The sequence below is a fragment of the Ochotona curzoniae genome, unplaced genomic scaffold, assembly GCF_017591425.1.
Source record: "Ochotona curzoniae isolate NIBS_2020 unplaced genomic scaffold, NIBS_Ocur_1.0 contig_908, whole genome shotgun sequence".
NCBI lineage: Eukaryota > Metazoa > Chordata > Mammalia > Lagomorpha > Ochotonidae > Ochotona > Ochotona curzoniae.
This window is the reverse complement of record NW_024466607.1, coordinates 13,775,079-13,797,880: the sequence shown is the minus strand read 5'-3', so window position 1 is coordinate 13,797,880 and position 22,802 is coordinate 13,775,079.

Here is a 22,802-nt window from a genome sequence, read left to right as displayed (position 1 = left end):
AAATAAAACCAATCATCAGACTTTCTTTAAAAATTTTATTTTCATTGGAAAGGCAGATTTACAGAGTGAGGGAGAGAAAGCTCCCTTCATCTGCTGGTTCACTCCCTAAATGGTTGCAATGGCTGGAGCTGAGCCAATTGAAACCAGGAGCCAGGAGCCTCCTCTGGATCTCCATGCAGATGCAGGATCCCAAGGCCTTGGGCTGTCCTCCACTGCTTTCCCAGGCCACAAACAGGGAGCTGGATGGGAAGTAGAGCAGTGGGGACACAAACTGGTGCCCATATGGGTGTCTGCACTGGGAGGGTGGAGCGTTAACATCAAGTAAGTTTCTGAGTACTAGCAATGGGCAGTCCAACAGGGATCAGCAAAAAAAAAAAAAAAAAATCCCATCCATAATAACACTAAAAATAACAAAATATTTCAGGATATGTGTCAATAAACAAGTGAAAGACTTGTATTCATCCACTACCGAACAAGGCTGAAAGAATCAAAGAAAATTAAAGTGAAAAAATAGCTCATATTCATGAATTGAAGGCTTGAAAATGGAGAAAAGCCAATCCTCAGATTCGTATGAAATTATGCTTAGAAAAGCATCTTCCCAGGAAAAGGACAATGATGGCGGATCCACGCTTTCTGAATTCAAAACCTAATGTGAATGTGTAATAAAGCAATGTGGTGTTAGCACAATGGAATAGAATTTGAGTCCAGAAATAAATTCAAACATCTGGTAAACTGATTTCCAGTGAGGGTGCAGGGGCTCCTCAAGGCAGGAGGGAGAAGCTCTCGGTGAATAGTGCCCGTGTTACCGATTGTCCAATTGCGGAAGGGTGAAGCTGGGCCACTGCCTCACATTGCCTATGAAAAAGAACTCAAGGGCCCGGTGCAATAGTGTAGAAGTGGTTAAAGTCCTCGCTTTGAACCTGCTGGGATCCCATATGGGCACTGGTTCTAATCCCACGACCCTGCTTCCCATCCAGCTCCCTGCTTGTGGCCTGGGAAAGCAGTGGAGGACAGCCCAAGGCCTTGGGACCCTGCATCCGTGTGGGAGACCCAGAAGAAGCTCCTGGTTCCTGGCTTTGGATTGGCTCAGCTCCAGCCGTTGTGGTCACTTGGGGAGTGAATCATCGGGTGGAAGAACTTCCTCTCTGTCTCTTCTTCTCTCCGTATATCTGCCTTTGCAATAAAAATAAATAAATCTTAAAAAAAAAAACCTCCCAGCAGGGGTAAATTCAATCTTGGATTTTTGCTATGAATACTTAAGATACCAAATGCATGAACAATAAAATAAAAAATTGACAAAATGCACTTTATCTGAAAATAAAACCTTCTGAGCATCAAAGGACTATCAAAAAAGTGAAAAATAGAACCAAAAGAGTGAGCAATATTTGCAAGTTGTGTATCTGATCAGAGCCTAGTAGTCAGAATATATTTAAAGATACCCATCTCAACAGATAAGTCAGCGAAATTGAGCAAAACACTCAAGACATTTTATCACAGATCTGCAAATGGCCAAAGAATACACAAAAAGGCACTCTACTGCTAGCCAATGCAAATCAAAACCACACTCCGATACCACTCTATCACCCTCAAGGGCGGCTGTACTTATAAAGTGGGAAATAGCAAGTGCTGGCAACAGCCCTGAGCAGAAGTCAAAACTTTCACATTATTGACGGGGAAGTAAAATGGTGTCAATATTTGGAAAAACAGTTCGACAACTCTAGAGAAAAAAGCTTTGCATAGAATTATATGCAATTATCTGCAACTCTAGTCCTAGAAAAGTATTCTAACTGATTGAAATCAGGGAAGGGACACTTGCTCATGAATCTTCATAGCCACACTCTCTGCCAGCCAGAAAATGGAGGCAACCAAACACTGATCTGCAGTGGGAGTGGATGAACTCACAATCTCTTTGTGGGATCACTCGCAAAATAGAAAGAAGCACTGGGCTCATGTAGACAGGTTTTGAAAACATGACACCAAGTGCAAGAAGATCCCAGACTACACAGCTCACATGCCACACTGTTACCAAAATATCCAGAATAGGTTAATCCGTTGAGACAGATAGCAGGTTGGTGATGGAGAAAAGAGAATGGGCAATAGCTGATTAATGGGTTCACTGCTTTGGCAGGAAGTTAGCGGGTCACTTAGAGTAGAAACAAACAGGACCAGAGGCCAAATGCATGCAGTCGTCATTGCTGGTTGAGAGCCCGAAGCATTTTGGGAACTTTGTTAATGAAATACTGAGGTGCCTATAACGTGAGTGTGCGTGGGCCTTGAAGCAGATGACAACATGGCAAACTGGAGACATTTGAATACAAGGCACATCTGGTGATGGTCACACGGGCAGGGGCGTGCTATGGCAAGCTCAGAGGGGCCTCTCGATGGGGTTTAGGAGACATAAGGATGTTTGGGATGAGCCTTGCAGGATTCAGGCTAGAGAGATGTACGAGGAAAGGGCAGTCCAAGCAGAGCAGGATGGAACCCCAAGGAGAAAGAGTGCCTGCGTGGAGGAGGGTGTGGTGAAGGCATGCGTTGACTATCAAGCCAGGAGGTCGACTCACAGATCTGAATTGCTCAGTGCAAGAGTCTTAGGTGGGGGAGGACTAGATTTTTAACCTCAAAATTGCTTTCAAGAATCGATTCTTTGGGGGCCAGTATTTGGCCAGTGGTTAAGACATCCACATGCTTTATCCAGGTGTCCGGGTTTCAGCCCTGGCTCGCTCTGCTCCCAGCTTCCCCTTCCTGATAATGCAGAGCCCAGCAGCAGGCAGCAGGTGATGCTCCAAGGACTTGGTCCCCGCCACCTGCATTTAATGTTTCAGTTCCTGTCTTTAACCTGTCCCGGCCCTAGCTGCTGTGGGCACTGGACACTGACCCAGAAGATGGGAGTGTGCTCGCTCTGTCTCTCCAAACAATGAAGACACTGAACTCGTGCTTTGGTAAAGCAAAGGTGATAGACGTGAGCAGTATAGAAATCAACTGGAGGGATGATTTAGGGGCCATGGTCAGAGCTACTTGGCTTAAAGTAACAAAGAGGGCAGCAGAAGTAAGGCTGGACAGAGATGAGCCATTCAGAATGGACAAGTGGTGTGTGTGTGTGTGTGTGTGTGTGGCTGATTAGCAGTGCTGGGCAGATGTTAGACTCAGATTTGTGGTTGTTTGCTTGGTTAGTTTTGTCTAAAGGCTTATTCTACTTGAAAGTCAGAATTAGGGAGAGACAGATCTACTACCTATTCATTCTCCAATAGCTGCAACAGCTGAGCTGGTCCAAAGCCAGGGATTTCTTCCAGGACTCCCGTGTGCATTCAGGCGCCCAAAGTCTTGGGCTATCCTCTGCTTCTCTCCAAAGCTTATGGACATGGAACAGCCAGTATTAGAATCAGTACCCATAGGGGATGCCAGTACCACAGGTGGAGGATCAGTTAGCAACACAACCGCATCAGCCTCAGAACTGTGGCTCGGAATCCTTTGTGACATCAACCTGATCAGTGCTCTGACCAGGGTGTCTAAGGGCCTCATTGCTTCAAGGCTGATTCAAACAGGCTGGCCACAGCAGCATCTAGGACTCAACGGTGGAATCAGAAATGCTTGGAGGGAGAGGTGAACATTTGGACAGTGGTCAGGACACTGGGCTGGGATGCCTGCATCCCACATCCTGGTGCCTGAGTGAGTCCTGGCTCTTCTCCGGATTCCAGTTTCCTGCTGTTGTGCACCCTGGGAGGCAGCAGGTGAGGACTCCAGTCCTGTTACCTTTCACTCACGTGGGGAGTCCCAGATGGAGTCCGCGGCTCCTGGGTCTGCCTGTGCCAGTTCAGCCATCTGGGTGACATTGAAGAGTGAAATAGGCAAGGGAAGAAGATTCCTCTGTCTGTCCATCTCTGCCAGTCTCTTAAATTGACAGAACAAAACACAATGTGGCTTGCTTCCCCTCAAACATTTCTTAACTTTTTCCAGATGTTTCTGGTACATACTGAAGTTTGAAAACTACCAGTCTAGAAAAGGCTCTCCTGTAGCAGAAAGGGAACCTGATGTACCACCTAGAGTGTGGGGTGTGGCGACTTGGAGCTCCCCTGAAGTGATCTGGACCCTCATTGGACTCCACCTTTGTGCCCATAACATAGTCAGGTAAGTGGAGGCCTGATTTCTATCTTCACAGAGCTTTAGAAAGTATCCTCCCCTGCAATCAACAAAAGCACCAGCAGCCTGAAAGCCCTCTATGAAACATGTGACGGATTATTTGTGCTATCAAAGGGATGTCATTCCTTGGCCCCAAGGCTTTAGAATCTTGTAGGTCAGAATTCTCCAGTGGATTTGCTCAGGTAGTGGTGCTGGGGCGGGGCTAAGAATGCATACTTCCCTAAGCTCACAGGCTAGGAGGCTGCCACAAGCCATAGTCCATCTTCGCAGTACCTTGCAGAGAGGGGCTAATTCCAGGGCTTCTGGCCTGAGTGGTCCTCTCTGGGGTGGGAGGTGTGGAGGTGTGGGCATTTCCCATGCTCTTGCAGTCCCAACTTACCCGCCCCCCTTTGCCAAGAAATTGTCCCTAACTCCCAGTGCAGGTGGCTTGAATTCTCAGTGCTGTTTGTCATTCTCTGCTTTTCACCATTTTTGATGGAGCAGCTGGGGAATGGGGGGGGGGGTGGGCAGTGGGCAGTGAGTGACTTTTCTTTGTAAGATTATTCAATTTCCATTCCTCTTTTTCAATTTGTCACTATAATTTTACCTTCCTCTTTTAGTTTCTTACTCCCGAGCCCTGCCTTCTCTGAAATGTTTCAGTTCCCCATCCCGTATTTTTAGACCAGCTTTCTATCTTTCAACAGACATGGGACGGGACTTCGGGCAGTGTGGCCTCTGGGCCAGGTCAGGAAGGGAGAGCTGTTCTGGGCAGAGACATGGGATGAGGCTCTGAATTCCTTCATCCCACCATGACTTCCGGTTTCAGGTGCTGGTGTTGAGGTTCCTTCCAGGTCTGTGCCCTCTTGGGAAGCATTCACCTACGTAAAGGCAATGCCAGTTCATTCAGTAACGTTAAAGATTTTTTTTTTAACCTCTCAGTACTTGGCTGTATTTTTCAATGTTTCTTTTGCCGTTTTTAAACATCTGTGAAGAAACAACCAGAGTACAACGCTGCACACTCACTGGGCTCTTCATGCCAGCTGTTCCTCACTCCATCTGCTTCTCTTCTCAGCTCTCGGTATTGAGGTCAGATGAGTGAAGTGGTCTCTTCTTGAATACATTTGCTCCGCTCTTTAACGTCAAGATTATAGGTAAGAATCTCTAGCGCCATTTGGTCTTTAATTTGGGTGCCAGAAGACCAGAAACACAAAGAAACCATTTTGCCTGTACGCTCAGATACATTTTTATAAAATGTGTTTTTAAAGGGAAGCCTTTCAGATCATGAGAGACTAGAGGCTTCTTTGATCAAGAAGACAGCAAGGCTGCCGACCCCCTACTGCTGTTCAACTCAGCGCTGAAGTCCCAAGCAGAGCTACCGGGAAAGAAGCCGTAAAAGACCTTGAAATTGGAAGGGCAGAAGAAAGAATATACCTGTTGGCAGATGGCGTGATCTTTTTCATAAAGTCTAAAGAGCTCACGAATATGTTATGACTCACAAATTAATCTGACCAAGGCAAAACTATCACAAGAAATGGAGTTGTACATTAAGAACAATTACAAAAGGAAATCTAAAAAAAAAAAATGTCTGTATAATTGTACTAAGAAGAAAATAGGCAGGCATAACCTAAGTGAGGAGGTCATAGAGCTACAGGTTGAACCATAAAAGTTGCAGAAAGAAATTAAAGAGGGCACAAGTATGTGAATGGATCTGGTGTTTAGTATTGTTAAGGTGTCAGTTCTACCCAAAACAATCTACATAGCTATTGTAATCCACTTCAAAATATCAATGATAACTTTCAGAAATTAAAAAAAAAAATCCAAAAAATGATTTAGAATCTCAAAGGACCTCAAATACTCAATGGTCTTAGAGTTCATGTAACTCTTGATTTTAAAACTTAACTATATAAAACTGCAATAACCAAAAATGACATAAAGGAATATATAGACTAACAGTAAAACAGGAAACCCAGAAGTGATTTTTTGATAAGGGTGCGAACACTATTTCATAGGGAAGGGACAATCTTTTCAACAAATGGTATTGAAAGCTGGATAAACTCATACTCACACACACATACCACACACAAATGGAACTGGAGTCTTACCCCACCCCACAGATAAAAATTAACTCAAAAATGGTCAAAGAGGGCCCGGTGCCGTGGCCTAGTGGCTAAAGTCCTCGCCTTGAACGCACTGGGATCCCATATGGGCACCGGTTCTAATGCTGGCAGCTCCACTTCCCATCCAGCTCCCTGCTTTAGGCCTGGGAAAGCAGTCAAGGACGGCCCAAAGCCTTGGGACTCTGCACCCATGTGGGAGACCTGGAGGATCTGGCTCCTGGCTCCAGATCGTCGCAGCACCGGCCATTGTGGTCCCTTGGGGAGTGAATCATCGGATGGAAGCTCTTTCTCTCTGTCTCTCCTCCTCTCTGTATATCTGCCTTTCCAATGAAAAATAAATAAATCTTAAATAAAATGGTCAAAGAATTGAAAACAAATCACTATGAAGATGTTACAGGAAAGTGTAGAGGGATGTTTCATGATACTGGATTTCACAATAATTTCTGGGATATGACACCAAAAGCCACAAGAAAACTTAGATAAACGAGATTTTACACAAATTAACTGTTTTGGGGGGCTGGCATTGTGGTTTGATTGATAAATGCCTGCTGGTGACACTGGCATCCTATATGGGTGCTGGTTTGAGTCCCAGCTGCTTGACTATTAATCCACTTCTCTGCTAACACAGCTTGGAAAGCAGTGGAAGATGTCCCGAGCCCTTGGGCCCTCTGCCATCCACATGGGAGGGCTGGAAGAAGCTCCTGGCCTCTGGTTTTGATTTGGTCTGGGACTGAATCAAATCAGAGGATGGAGGATCTCTCTCTCTCTCTTCCTTTTCAAAATTCTTTTTTTAGTTGAATAAAATAAATCTTAAATTTTTTGCACCAAATGACACTATCAACGGAATATAAAGGCAACCCATGGAATGAAATAAAATATTTGGGAATCATGTGGCAAAATATTAATATCTAAAAGACATAAAAAGCGCAATTCAGGAAGTACAATAATAAAGACAAAGCTTGCTCAGAAAGAGCATAAAACTCAAATAGGCATTTCTCCCAAGGGGAAAAGAATCAGCAAGCACAAGAAAAGATGCTGACCATCGCTAACCCTTAGGGAATGCAGATCAAAATCACAGTGTCCTGTCACGTATTTGAGGATGACTGTTTCTTAAAAAAGCAAAGCATCAGCACAGATGTGGAGAAGCTGGAGTACAAAAGGCTGCACCTGCTATGGAGAACAGTGGTTCCTCCTAGAATTACCAGATGATGATGCTGACAGCAGTACTGAAACAGGTGTTTGTACACTCCATGTGGCCTTCCTCAGAATAGCTACAAAGTGGAAGCAACATTACTGTCACAACTGTCCACTGTTGAGTAAATAGAAAAACATGCAAATGGTATATGTAAATGGTACCCAACTTTGAATGACTCAACTTAGAAAATTTTTTTTGACTTCATGATAGTGTGAAAGCAATACACATCCAGTATTTCAAATTTTTATAAATTTGACCTTTTTCTGGTGATGTGAATGTACAGTATGACCCTCTGGTGATGCTGGCTTCCAGTGATTCCCAGCCAACTCTGTCATCAAAGGGAAATAACCAGTTCTCCAAGTGGCCTTCTTGCATCTGATTGCCTGCCTCCATCCCAAACCTCATCTACACATCGGAAATTGTCACAAAGCTGCCAGCCTACTCTTGGGAGTGGAGATCAGACCTGTATGTGCATTCTGCTGGTTGAAATATGCCCTGCTGCCCCATGTACCACTTCATACAACAAAGAATTCCCTAGTGTGGCACAGCAGACCTTTGGGGATTTGGGCTTCTGCTGTGTCCCTGCCTGCCTCTATCGCACTCCTTGGCCACTCACTCCTGAAGGGCCCTGCAGCTTCCTGCCATCAAGCCTTTGTAGATGTCCTAGGTCCCTCCTGAATCCTCTTCCCGCAGCATTCTAGGGGTCCTGTCCTCTCCAGGCAGCCTGCTGCATGCCCCATCTGGACCAGTATCACCCATATTGATAGCAAAATGTTCCACGCGCCATGGCCATGGCCGTTGCTCTTTGCATTGTGTGCAAGGAGTGTCCAGAGGGCATGAACTAAAACTTTGTTCTTGATCATGGATGGCCTAGTCAATTTAGGGGCACAATGAGCAATTGTCTTTGAGGATCAGCCAGCTGATATGGGAAAGCTTCTGGGAGATGAAGCCAAAAAATAAAGAAGATTGGCAGCACGGGAGGGTTTGGTACAGAGGACTGAAAGTGAGGATGTGTTTTTAGGAGTTTAGTCCAGTGGCAAAGCACAGCAGGGGTGGGGGGTGAGAGACTGCGGGTAGAGGTGGGGAGCGGGGAGAGTGTGCAATGTTAGTTCACCTTGGTGGTTTTGATGCTTCCTGTGGTGTCTGGTATGGAACAGATGCAGGAAGAGAGCAGAAAGCCCAGCCCTGGGTTTAATTTCAGATGTGGATGGATCACACAGTTCTACAGGCAGTTCAAGTGGTTTCCAGTCTCTCTAGTTGAGCATTTAGACTTTAAAAAAAATCTTTAAAGCTTTATTTTATCTGAAGCAGGGGAGCGAAGTGCAGGGAACAGAGGGTGACAGAATAATGATAGGTAGGTTGGTATATAAAAGATCTCCATATGCTTGTTGACTCCATAAGTGCTTGCAACAGCTGGGCATGGGCCAGGCTAAAGCCAGCATCCAAAACCTCAACCCATTTGGGTGATGGGACTCAATTACTTGAGCCCTTACTTGCTGTCTCCAGGGTGTACATTAGCAGGCAGGTGGAATGGAGAACAAGTAAGGACTCGAACTCAGGCCCTCCAATAAGGAATGCAGACATCCCAAGCAGTGTCTTCACTCATGTGCCTGATTAACTTATTAAGTGTCCAACGTCGCTCACTACACTCTCTGTTTCTGATAGGAACGCTCGCTTGCTCATTTGTTCTCAAGAGCAAACAGTGGTTATAGCTGAGCTCAGCAGATTCCAGCCCCACTTCCTCTGTCTGAATCAACTGTGGTAGAGGAAGAATCATGTCGTTTCCTGGACAAGCAGAAGTTGGCTGGCTGAGGCCAGTGCATGCCCATCTTCAGTGTGCCTAGGAATCCCATGGGCGCTGTGCAAGAAAAGTCCATTCTGCTTCAGTAGCTCTTCGGAGGAGCCAAAGGTGAAATTTTGTTTTTAAAAGCAAGCTCTTGGTTGATGCTGGAAATGCTGGGCTGGAAAACCCTGCCAGGTTTTTGCAGAACCTTCTAGATGTTTCTAGAGAATGGAAGGGTCTTAGGTGGCCTGGAGGTTAAGTTTTCTGCAGCTTGCTCAGTCTTGTTGGCCCCGTTATGCTGGACCTAGTATCATTTTCCATGGTGATGGTATGGCATGCAAAACATCGACTTGCCCTTTGCCAATGCGTTGCTTCTTCAGTTTAGTTGAGTGTCCTAGTTCCCATGTGGACAAAAACACAAAAGCTAAGCTCTGTCCTATTTCCAAAAGCTGAGCTTCCAGATGATTCTGATACACATCCATGTTTGAGAGCCATAGAATGACGCATAACTGGGTTATCCAGAGATAAGGACATGAGGTCTAGGTTGCTGAAACATAGCGGAGCAACTCAACCACTGCTGGTCAGAAGTAGGCAGACTTACTTTTGTGTATTCATCAGCTGATCAACAGACATTGAGTCCCCGCTGTGTTCGGAGTAGATCTGAATACAGAAGGCACGGATGTATAGAGCTAGATTAGGCAGGGTTTCTTCTGGCCAGGATTTCCCAGGTGGGGAGACAGATGCAGTCTGGGTGATGTGACTCAGTAGCTGGAGCTCACACTCGTGAAGAAAAAAGACGTGTGTGTTTGTGAAATTCACTGCTAGGTAAATGGAGAAAAGGAAATGGGAGCAGGTGAACGAGTCCTTGAAGTCCCGGATGATCACTCAGAGAAAGTGGGGGCTTTTCTGACTAGGTCTCTGCATCACCACAGAAGTAGGATGGGTTTTCGTCCCACACATCTGGTACTTGCAAACCTTTTGAAGTGCTATCTCAGTTATGTTCTATCCACAATCATCATCTGCAGGGGACCAGAGGAGCAAAGATTTTGATGCCTAATCTTAAGAGACACATCTTCTTTTGATCTTCCATGGCCTGCACACAGCATCGGTGTTGGCCCCAGGCACTGTAGCTCCTCTGCCATAATCCTTGAAACAGGTGGGCCCTAAATTTTCACTTTCATAGAGGTGACATACCAGAAAAGGGAGGGATGCCCCTGCCCTTTACATTACATTACAGGCCTGCGACTTGCTTCAAGCTGAAAATGAGTCACCTCTTCTGACTTTGCTTTCCTGGTAAGGCCCAGAAACACATAGTCCAAATCAAATTCACGAGGAAAGCTTTGCAGGTGGAACTCTGACATTCTCCACTGGAACTGCTCTCACGATGAACCTGGAAATCAAGTCATCCACCCGACTCAGGGTGCACTTCAGCCTTCTTCTTGCCTTTGTTTTGCCAAGCATAATTAAAAGAGGAAGTGAGCATCTCCATCTTTGGCAGTGAGGAACCGGAGTACTTTGCACATTGAACTAAGCATTGCCACCAATGCACATTAGTCAGTCTACATATATATATATATATATATATATATATTTAAAATCACAGTGTTTTAAAATACCAAGGATACTGCTTCACACATTTTTAAATTGTATAAATTTTATTTTTGATAATCTTTACATATTTGTTCAGGGTGTGAAAGGGTCAGGTAGAGGAAAGTGGGTGAGACATTGTTTTCATTCTCTTTTTTTCCTTCCTGTATCTGAAGGGAGTGGCTTAGCTAAGGGGAGAAGCCACACCCAGCCTCCCAACCATCCCAGGGTCCCCGATGTGGGGCATGCTCCAAGGGTCCTGGCTGAAGTGCTTTTGATAGTTTCAACAGTCCTGTATTGCTGCAGATCATGCCACTCCGGTCACAATGAAATCTCCCCAGAATCCACTGATTGACATGGAGTCTCTATTTGCCCAGCTATTCACTGCCAACGCTTGGCTGGGGTTGTTGAGCAATTTGTTCTGTCCTCTGTCCTCTGTCATGGTGCCATCTGTCCTCTGCAGACTCCAGTGTACTGCCATATTCTCCATGTACACCTGGATATGCTGTCCACTGCTCCATCTAAGCCACTGAAGAGGCCCAGTTCTGACATATGCACTCCATGGTCAGACCATAGAATATGAAATTCTCTCCATGGTTGGAATTCTGAGTCCAGCAATTCAGCTGGCAGGATCCTCAAAGAGTCTTTGTCTGAGGTGTTCCCAGACCAGAATCTTGTGTGTATTTGCAAGTAGAGGGCCCGGTGCAGTCCATTGCCCCAATCAGCTGGTGGTTGCAGTTGCTGGGTCGGTTCTGTTTCCAGCCCTGTCTTCACTGGAACCAATGGGTGTTGCAGTCCAGCCTGATTCTGCCCAGCACACACTCAGCTCTCACATACACCAGTGAAAGCTGCAGCCTAGTCGGAGCGACCCACAATCACCCCCACCAGGCCCGCCCCCTGCCCTGGTTCTCCTGCTTGTCAGTATGTGCAGCAAACTAGTCCAGTCTGTCTAACATCCCATTCAGCTTTCATACATGTCAATGGGCATGGAAGCCTAGTTCAACCCAATCCAACCCACTACCCAGCCCAAACACATGCCATGGATGCCACTCTCTGTCTAGCCATGCCTGTCCCTGTCCTTGCTCTCATGCTCATTAGTTGGAGTGGCCCAAGAGAGAGGTGCCCATTGTTTCCCAAATGGAACTATACTATTGTAGCAACAAGGGGAAAATCTGTTGGGGGTTGGAAGTTTGGTGAGGGAATCACAAATAAAATAAAAAATTAAATTTAAAAAGTGCTTCATTTTAGTATTAAAAAATAAATTGAAAAAAATCAATTTATGATTAAAATTTTTGGGTACATTCCAGGTCAAGATTTTCACCAAAGGACAGGTGTGGTAGCCTGGGGCCTTGTAGGGATCCCATATGGGCACTGGTTTGGATTCTGGCTGCTCCACTTGCCATCTAGCTCTCTGCTTGCAGCCGGGGAAAGCAGTGGAGGATGGTCCAAAGCTCTGGGACCCTGTTACCCATGTGGGAGACCTGGAAGAAGCTCCCGGTTTCTAATTGGCTTAGCTCTGGCTGTTGTGGCTATTTGGGAAGGGAAGTGAGCTAGCAGATGGAGGATTTTTCTGTCTGTCCTTTCTGTAAATCTGACTTTCCAATGATAATAAATCTTTAAAAAACTTTCACCAACAAAAGTTATGAATTCTTAATGGTCACACTCAAGCAGAAATTTTTGACACATGAGTAGGTGATAAAAATCAAAACATCCTGTTTATAATGACTCAAAATTATGCAACAGCTGTAACGATTTTGAAAGATCCAATCTCTTTCATATACATAGGTAATGTTGATATGTTCTGTGATGGAAAAATACAAATGAGACTTCATAAGTATCAAATGCTTTTTATGGAGAGTTTTCAAAAGGCTGAAGCTCTACTGTACAAATCCTGCAGAAAGGGGTCTGCTAAGCTCACAGAACCTCATAGAGGCAGTGCTGTGGTGTAACCGATTAGGTCACCACTTGTGACACCAGCGTCTCTGAGTGCCAGTTCAAGTCCTGGATGCTTGATTTCGCACAGAATGGGAGATGACCCGAGTCCATGGACACTTGTTCATGTAGGAGACCCAGGTAGAGTTACAGACTCCTGACATTGACCTGGCTCATTCTCGGTTGTTGCAGCCATTTGGGGGAGTGAACCAGCACGTGGAAGATCTTTCATTTTTGTCACTTTGTCAACTATATCTTTTAAAAACTGCTTATTATGAAAATCATGGATTTCAAAATACTTCTGTATCCAAACAATTTTTATATTTTTAGTTTTGTTTTTTTCTACAGGTTTTCCTGTGAAATCTCTTCATGTTCTTACAAGTCAGTCCTACAGTGGTTTGGATGCCACTAATGAGTCACCTCAGCCACAGGTGAATGGAAGTGACCAAAATGTACAAAACAGAGATCCTGTTGCCTGAGAACCCCAACTCAGCTTTCCCAACACTCCCCACCTCCCGGGTTTTGCCAGAAGGGTTGGCTGTGCTCTGCGTTCCTGGACCCCTAGAACCAGAGACATCTTCTCTTGCAACCCCAAGGCCCCTTGTTCTAGATGGACAGCTAGGAACTCGGGCAGCTGACTGGGGCAGTGGTGGTCCACTATGAGATGCTCTGGGCTAGCACGTTGGTGTGTTGTGGCTGGGGTGGATTGAGCTCAGGTGCACCATCCCTGGGAAGCCTGCAGGGGAACCCTACTTCTATTAGTCTGCTGATTATTGTGATGGCCGATTAGTCAGTACCCAGTTATCCTGAGGGAAGAAGAAATTGCCATGTCACAGCCACATCCCTGGCCCATGCCTCGCTTACCAGCCCAGAAGCCCTGAGCCAGAGGCTAGGTAGGGGACATTGGCAAAGACTGACCGTGTACAGATTCAGAATAAAACTATTTGCAAATATTTAGGAAGATAGGCTATCACACAGACCACACTGACCACAATTTAAGAACTATCTTCCTGCAGATCATTTTAAAAAAGAAAAAAACAAAAGAACATGGTTTTAGAAACTACAAGATACATTTCTAAATGGCCTATGAGATCAAAGTGAAAGCAGGAGGAAAATAATAAAACACGAAAAACAGAATGAAAACGAAAGCCTGCCCCCATCATCCACAGGCCACAATTTTGATAGCGAACAGATTTCAACAATGGAAACTTACTTTCAGAACTGATTCTGGGGCAGAATCTGATCTGAGGTCACTTGGAATCTTAATGGTCTCATCTCTAGCAAGAACAATGAGAAAAGATGAAGTATCAGCAAAAGCAGGCTGAATTTACCCAGGCAGGATGTCCGCAGAGTTCACGCAGCACATTTGAAAAATTTGGACTGAGTAAATAAAATTGGATGTATTTATTTATATTTAATCGGCAGCAAGGAAGCCAGCAGCTTCCTTGGGTACAGGGCCCATGTTCTTGGAGCATCTTCTACTTCCCAGTTGCATTAGCAGGGAGCTGCATCAGGTCCCCGTCCTGATTCAACACTTCCAATTTCTGGTTTGTATCTAACCTAGGGAGATTCAGCACACGTGCCCAAAGAAACAGCATGGAGCCCGAGGGGCCGGAGCTGAGGGATTGAAGAGGAGCATGGTGGGAACCAAGGCAGTCAGGCCCTGGGGAGGACCCTGCCCTTTCCTTGGAATGAGCTGGGGAGATGTTAGAGGACTCTAGGTCGTGCAGGCACCGTTGTCGGTGTAGAACTTTCTGGTTGCTGCGCAGAATGCATCCTGTTCATAAGGTGAGGGCAGAAGTGGGCACATGAGTAATGCTAAAGGTTCCACTCAGCATGGTGGCTTGGGCAGGGAGAGGAGCAGTGGTGGTGGGGAGAAGCGGACTGCTGATACGGAGTGTGCTCTCACAAGCTGCTGTGAAAAGAACCAGAGGGCCCCTGCCTGTTCTCTGGCTTCTTGACTCAGTGTTGAGTGTGTGGGGGTCAGTGTAGGGGCGCTTCCATGCAGGCTGAGGCTGTCGCATTGCATTCTGCGGTATGAGTCCCTGGCTCTTGACTCAGCTGAAATGAGTGGAATAAATCTCTTTAAAAAAACAACAATTTTAAAATGTGTTTTCATTTGAGAGGCATGCAGAGATCTCCATATGTGCTGGTTTGCTTCTCGGATGCCTGCAACAGCTGGGGCTGGGCCAGGCCAAACCAGGAGCCTGGCATTCTGTCTGGGCCTCCCATATGATTGGCAGGACCTTAAGTGGCTGAACTATCTTCTGCTCCATGCAGCATGCACATCAGCAGGAAGCTGAAATGAAACCAGAGCTGGATTCAAATCCAGGCTCTCTGACAGGAGGTTGGGTGGGTTTGGGTGGGGAGAGCCCCGATCCCGGGAGATGCCTCACCTTCTGCACCATGCTCTCACCTCAAACCTCCTAATTACCCAGCATTGGGTATGTTGTTATAGTGACAGAAAACAAACTGATACACAGTCAGATTATGGCTATCGTGGCAGACCACAAGTCTGATGTTAAGCGTATACTGACATGGCCACACTGTCACTCACCCTACCAGTTGGAAGGGTGGTTTCACAAATTCTAATAGTGAGCAAGGCTTGTGCTCTGGTGTGTACGTGCTGCAAACCAACTTCTTCTTTTTCTTTTCTTCCCTTCCTCATTGGAAGCAAGGAGACCACTCCTATTTCTGTTAAAATTTCCTTTTTCTTTTTAAGTATTTTTATTTGTCTTTTTAGAAAGATTTATTTATTTTTATTACAAAGGCAGATATACAGAGAGGAGGAGAGACAGAGAGGAAGATCTTCCATCCAATGATTCATTCCCCAAGTGAGCGCAACGGCTGGCGCTGCGCCAATCTGAAGCCGGGAACCAGGAACCTCTTCCGGTCTCCCAAGCGGGGGCAGGGTCCCAAGGCTTTGGACCATCCTCAACTGCTTTCCCAGGCCACAAGCAGGGAGCTAGATGGGAAGTGGAGCTGCCGGGATTAGAACCGGCGCCCATATGGGATCCCAGCACATTCAAGGCGAGGACTTTAGCCGCTAGGCCACGACGTCGGGCCCAAGAATTTTTATTTGAAAGGTAGAGTTACAAAGAAAAAGAGAGGCAGACACCACTCACTGACTCACTCCCCCAGATAGTTGCAAAGGCCAGAGTGGGGCCAATCCAAAGCCAGGAGCCTCTTGCAAAGACTCTTATGTAGGTGCAGGGAGTCTAAGGCCCTGGGCCGTCCTCTACTGCTTTCCCAGGCCATAAGCAGGTTGTCAAATGGGAAGGGGAGAAAATGGGACACAAACTGGTGCCTATAAGGGATGCCAGCACCACAGGTGGAGGTTTAGCCTACTATACCACGGCTCTGGCCCTGAATTTTGACTACTTGCTTTCTGCAAGTAAAAGGGTATGTCCATGATGAGTTGTACACAGCATGGAGACACCTGGATGGACTAGGAGAGCAAGTTGCACAACAGATCACCAAGATCTCTAAGGAGCTAGAGAAAAATTACTTCAGAAACAAGCATGACACTCAAGGAAGTCGTTGTAAGGGGGTGTTGATGACTTTGGGCCCTGAAGCAAAGTCAGACTGTTCTGTGGTTGGTGCCTTTGCAGGTGAAGACCTGTCTCCTTATGGGTGTTATGAGGGGTGAGTCTTCCTGCCTCTGCCTAGACACCAGGGGATTATTTTATTTGAACAGAACCCAAGTCATTGTTTGAGGTGCACAGTCAACTTGTACGTGTGTAACTCCAGCGAGCCAGCAGCGGGGTTTGCTCAGCTGGACGCCAGGGCTATTGCTGACCCATGGGTTCTGAGCCAGGCTTGATGAGCAGAGCACTTGGGTGGGCTTTAGTTGGCCTGACCCCACGGCAGGAGTGGCATGCTTGTTGAGACCACAGCCCACACAGTTGTCCTGACCCACCCCTCCAAACCCTTGGCTCTGGTTTGGTTCCTCTTTCTTATGTCTGTTGAACTTTTGCTTCTGTCTTTGGATGATCTCTCTACACCCCTGACTAGCTTTCCTGATCCACCCCCAGCTTGGGCAGGATTTGTCACTTTGATCATGAAAGTTCACGATCAACTGTCAAGAGTTGTTTTTTTTTTTTTTGCAGTTGTCCAAAGTTCAGAGTCATGACTCTGAACTTTAGGCAAAGTTTAAGCTGTCTCCCCTCACCCCCCTCCCACCTCTTTGCAGACTTCCCAGCTCTATTTCAGTGTGAGACTTCTGGAGCTTTCTTCAACTGTGGCTTCCCCAACATTTCCTTCCTTTTCTGTGATGGCCTGGAGCCTTGTAATTTTGAGGTGTCAGTGGGTTCAGCTCTACCTTGGTCTGTGGTGCGTAGACAATCTCTGATGACCACACCGGGGGGATCTGAGGCTTGACCACATGTGTTGGGATTGAGCCTGTGGCTTGGGATCCCACAACCTGACCCTATAGATGCTGTCCTGTCCATTGTGACTCAATGCCACTAGCTCTAAGGGGTTCCAGATCTTTCTTGCAGCGCTCCTAGGACTGCATTTTAATCTGCTTTCTCGGTCATTTTTCTCTTTGATCTAGAAGACTGCCATTAAAAAAAGAAGTTACAGTAGCCTGAAGTTGGGAGGCCTTCAGTCTTGGCACTGCCAAGGAATGGCACAATGGTTATGGTTTGTTACCCAGCAGGGCTTAAGTTCCTCTAACAGCTGGCAGCTCTAACAGCCAGTATGGCCTCATGTTGTTACTTCCTGTACTCACTGTGCCTTCCAGAAAAGAAGCCCCCCACCCGGGACATCGTCCCTGCCCGGGTCTCTCTGACCTGTTGCATTCTGTCCCTAGAGAAGTTGCAGCCAAAGATCATCAGGGTCAGGGCAAGGCGGGCTTCTCTAAGCAGACTAGCCTTCTGAGCTGTCCCTGCATCCTCTCTGGCAGTAACTCTTGACTGTTTTAAGATGTGTTGTTATTGAAGCTGTGCTGCCAGGAGTTATCAAGAGGTTGGCCGTGCAGGGCTGGTTTATTTATTTATTATTCAGACAAATTTAACAACCGGGAGTTTGAGTGCCAGTATGTCATGCTGCCCAAGGGCATAGCCAAGCTGGTCCCCAAAACTCATCTGATGGGTGCAGCAGTCAGGATGGGCCCACTACATGATTCACGGGCCACAGCCCCACATCTTGCTGTTCTGGAGGCTGCTGCTGAAGAAACCAGACAAAGGAAGCTAAGCCACTTGTCAGCCCTGCACTGTACTCAACTACCCTTACTTCCTAACACCTCTGTGATACCATTACATGGCCTCCCTGCTCCCCCCTTGGGTATTTAAAGGATGTTCAATACACTGTTGCAATGTGGTACTCACTGCTTGGCTTTGCCTCAGTAACCAGGGGAGTGTTCTATGGGCCATGGCCGTAGTCGCCTGTGATCCTGCAAGCCGCCGTGTGTCCTGTGGCCCACAGAATATGCTGGGCAGATGGAGCGAGCCTCTGGGAGGAAAACCCAGGGTGTCATCGGGACCCTGTGACCTTACTGCTTTGGGTTTTGTTTTTGTTGTTTTGTTTTTCTGCTAAGTGCTGTACATATGGGAACTTGTGATTATTTTTTTTTTTTAAAGTTGTGCTATATTGGAAACTTTTCCATTTGAAAAGGAAGCTTCTTCTGAGTCTCCCACCTGGGTGCAGGGTCCCAAGGACTTTGAATCATCCTTTGCTGCTTTCCCAGTCCATAGCAGGGAGCTGAATCAAAAGTGGAGCAGCCAGGACATGAACTGGCACCATATGGGATGGCAGCGCTTGTTAGGATTTAGCCATTGAGTAGCTCTTGATTTTGTCCTTGATAAAAACTAGACCGCCAATGCCACCCTGGGAGTTCCTGGTGTACTGGTGTAGCCCAGCACGGCTGCCAACAGACTCTGCTGCTCTGGGCCATTGGGGATGTGGCGGGGAGGGCTCATGCTTTGAGAATCCCAGGCTCTGTGGGCCTCTGCTCTAAGCTAGCAACTCCTAGGTTCTCTGTTCTCAACTTGACCTCTTTCCCAAGCACCTGGCATGAGGAATGTATGGGATTGTGTAGAATCAACCCTGGCTTCCACACACTTGATTTGCAGAAGGGTACTTAGGCTCAGCCCATACGTTGCCCAGGCCAGGGGTTGGCACCCGATTCTTTCCAAAGAGCTGCTCCCAGGCTGCCTGGAGTAGGAATTAAGCTCTTTTTTTCCTCTGTGACAAGAAACTCATCTTGAGGAAGTAGAGAACAGGAAGTGCTCCTCTGTAGCCATGGAGAGAAGAGGAGAAGGGTGGGAGGAGACTAAGTATTCTTGAAAACAAATCTCTGTTGGCTGAGGTCCATGCTTTTCAAGTTTTCTCGTGCCTCAGTTTCCCCTGGAGGGCTGGTTAGAATGTATTGCTGTGTGCCACTCTCAGAATTTGAAGCAACGGCTCTAGTGCAAGGCCCAAGAATTTACATTCCTACTAGCTTCTCACTGGTATGTTACCACTGCTCAGGAACCTTCACTTTGGAAACCACTGGCTGGCTTCCGAAGCAACCTCCTCTGCATTGCTCAGGATTTCAGGCAAGCCTTGCACCCTTCCAAGTATCTATGCTGTGGCTTACAGAGTCAACGCTTCAGTTCTTTGTGGAGGGGGAAGCCAGAGCTAGGAGAGGAGCAAGCAACTTGGTCCGTGTCCCCCTGCCAGTCAGGGCTATGAAGCTTGGAAGCTCACGTTGTTCACACAAGTTTAATTTCACTTCTCCTTTCAGCTGCCTGGATCTGTTGCTGTCCCCTAGCCATGGCTCACTCCCCAGGCCTTCCCACTTCTGCCCATGCATGTCCTGCCCTGAGTGCTCCTTCGCCTGGTGACTCTTCAGAGTCCACACAAAACATTCCTTGCCCGTGGAGTGCCACCAGCTCTGCTAAAGTCCTTCTCGTTTAGGCAGCCACTGCACTGTGGTCTCTTAGCCACATGCCCCCAGCACTGTAGCCCAAGCTATGAGTCTTTTGAGGCTGGGAACTGACACTCATAATGGATCCATCCACCTCTCCATAACCAGCACCCAGCACGGGTGCCACCAACACACAACACCAACCCAGCCCTTGGCAGATGACTCTAAAATTGCTATACAGAAAGGAGGGGGTTGGGCACTGAAGGGCAGACTCTGCAGAGTGTTGGCAAGGGGAACAGGAGAGAATGCCCTAGGGCTGGGAGGGAGGAGCTGGGCTGCCCTGCAGAATCCTGCAGTCTCAATGGCTCCGAGGGAGGCTGTGTGCTGGGGTGGTTCAGCCACAACCTGAAAGGGACATGACTTTGGGAAACTTGACTTCTTCTAGCTGATGTAATTGTCCAAAAAGGTGACAGCTGGAGTGCCAGCAGTACTGCTAGAACTGGGCAGGGATGGAACTTTTTGGTTCCCCAGGGTAACTGTGTCACACAGCTACCAATACACCCCTTTAAATGACTGACCCCAATCCCGTAGTCCTGGTCTCCTGCTACCAGTTTCCTGCCCCTTGCATGCAGCCCAGCTTTGGGGTACCCTTTCTGGTGGGAGCAGGCCATGCTAGCTGACCACTCACATTCCATGTCTCTTCTTGCCTCATCCAACATGATCAGTTTCAATCTTCCTGGTAGCTAGAGGAGGCCATGGTGCGAGACCCCTAGCAGAAGTTGGCTGTGGCTTCCTGGGACATTGTCCTTTCCTACTCTGGTTGAAGCAGTCCAGCCCCCACTGGGGCGCACATGGCCATCACAGCACTGACAGCTCTGGTCTGGAACGGCACAGAGCCAGATGCAGCAGCTGGGGTGTTGTGGGATTGTAGAGCCATGCCCAGCCTGGTTTCTGCAGCTGGGGCCCTGTCGCTCATAGGTGTTGTGTGTGTTTAGGGAAGATGTCAGCTGGAACACACTAGAATGATCCATCCATCCATATTACCCGTGTTGTTCTGGCCAGGGCTAGTGCTAGCCCCTTGGTGCCTTGTTCTGGTGTGCCCACAAATACCCAGGTCACCCTGTGAGCCAGGTAATGCGTCTTGGACTAGGGGAGCTGATGAAGTGTTGGCAAAGCAGGGAAAATCTGTCTAAAATGTGGGTATGGAAGAGGCCAGGAGCAACGATTTGGCTCTGAGCTTCCCAGCAGCCTATGTCAAGGGGGAAACCTCCATTTTCTCTGTAGGTAAGGTCAAGGTGCCCTGGACCCTTCACCCTCTCGCACCCACCCCTAGGGGCACATGGCTATCCTCAGCGTTGGATTTAAGGAGAGCAGCATCCTCCGAGGGCTGCCTTGAGAAGGAGTTAGGAAAGATGACATCTGTCCTGTGCAAGTGTTAGACACAAGATGTTCTGAATGAAACTATGGTGAAACCAGTTTGGAAAGCACCCATCTCTGAGACTCCTCCCTGGAGAGTCCCACACCAGTCTGCAAGGCTGGGCTAGTGCTTCCAGCCAACACGTCAACAGCCAGAGTTGCCATCGCTGGGATGATACAGGCTGCTGATTCTCCCTTGTCTGTCCCAGGGCTGGGGCTGCTTCTTACAGCAGCTGGGAGCCTCTGGGCCCTGGAACAAATATAGAATTGCACTTCAAAGGCAATTTTGAAAGAAAATGCTCCTTTATGTAGGTCAGGAGGAACCTTTTGTGTTTTGTTCCAGGGAGGTTTTCCACAGCAACACCACCTCCAGGCAGTCCTCCCACCCCCTTGGCCCTTCTTGCCCTTATCCACATTTCTCAGGCTTCTTCTGGGGATTTTCACAATGCATACAGCTACTGATTCAGTGGGTCTGCGGTGAGGCCTTTCTGATAAGCTCCCAGGTGATGTGGAGGCTACCAGTCTACAGATCTCGCTTTGAGTAAGGAGGCCCCACATCAAACTGGGCGGCACTGTCGTTTCACACTCTCATGGCCGGAGGTGGGGAGAGACCAAGCGTCCCTGTGCACCCCACAGTGCTTCACGCCAGACTGGAGTCGTAGACACTGTTCCTAAATGCTTGCTGGGTGCTCTCAGCCACCTCACAAGGCACCCTAAGCTTTCAGAGTCTGGGCATTCACAGTTGGGATTATCAACTATTCCAGGGCCTGACATTCCTTGGCTTTGGGATCCATTTAGGCTGCCTCAGCTTCCATTCCTGGGTGAAAATGCCCCATATCCCGAGCCCTCCCTCACTTTCCCTTGGATTCAGCAAAACTAACAACCCGTAAGCATGAGTTTCCAGGGAATTTCCCAGGCACAGGGGGTGCAGGGTTTGCATAGCCTGGGTGTGACTTGTCCCTGCCCTTCACTCCCACCCCCACCGACACCTAAGCCCCCTCTCTTCCGGGCCGAGTGGGAGTTGCTGCATCAGTTGTACTGTAAGACCACCCACTGCCCCTGCCTCATCAACCCCCCTGGGGCATAGATGCCTACACTGTGGATGTGCCCACGCCCACACCTGGCAGGCCCCTCTTGGCACATCGCTTCTATGCTGCTGTACTCCAGGAGGCACACCTGACCTCTGGACCTCTGGAGTGTTGAGTTGCAGGGCACGAGGCGGTATTCAGGTTAACCACATGTGGGTCACAGACAATGGAAGGAAATGGGCCCAGGGCTGTGAGGGGAGAGGGCTGGATAGCAGAACACATCTCTGGAGGAGAAGCTGCCTTGTGGAGGGTCCTGGGTAGGCCCAAGGGGGTGTCCTGTTCTCTGAACAGCTCAACCTGGTGGCTGAGGTCTGGTGGTGAGAGCCCAGACACCCACTCGGGTCTGTACCCCCAATCCAGCTGTCTGTGCAGGAGGAGCCTGGCAGAGTGTGGAGTGAACAAGGCTGAGGGCATCCAGGGTGAGGGGCGGGGACCCCCCTCTGCAGTAGGTGGGGTGGGTTTCTGGGCTCCAAGTGGCTCAGCCAGAATTCATGGCATAGTACCCCAATCCCTACCCCTACACAGTGCCAGCGGCCCAAGAGAGGGAAGTACCACCAGAATGTCTCCTTCCTCCAAAAGGCAGGCAGGCAGTGGGGCATGGGGCCAGAGCCAGTCATTAATTCTGGGTGGTGCTGGGGTTGGAAGGAAGTACGTGTGCTTTCCCCCACCCGCGACGATGCTCTAAGGTGTGCTGAGGGCGGAGATGTGGTTGGATCGC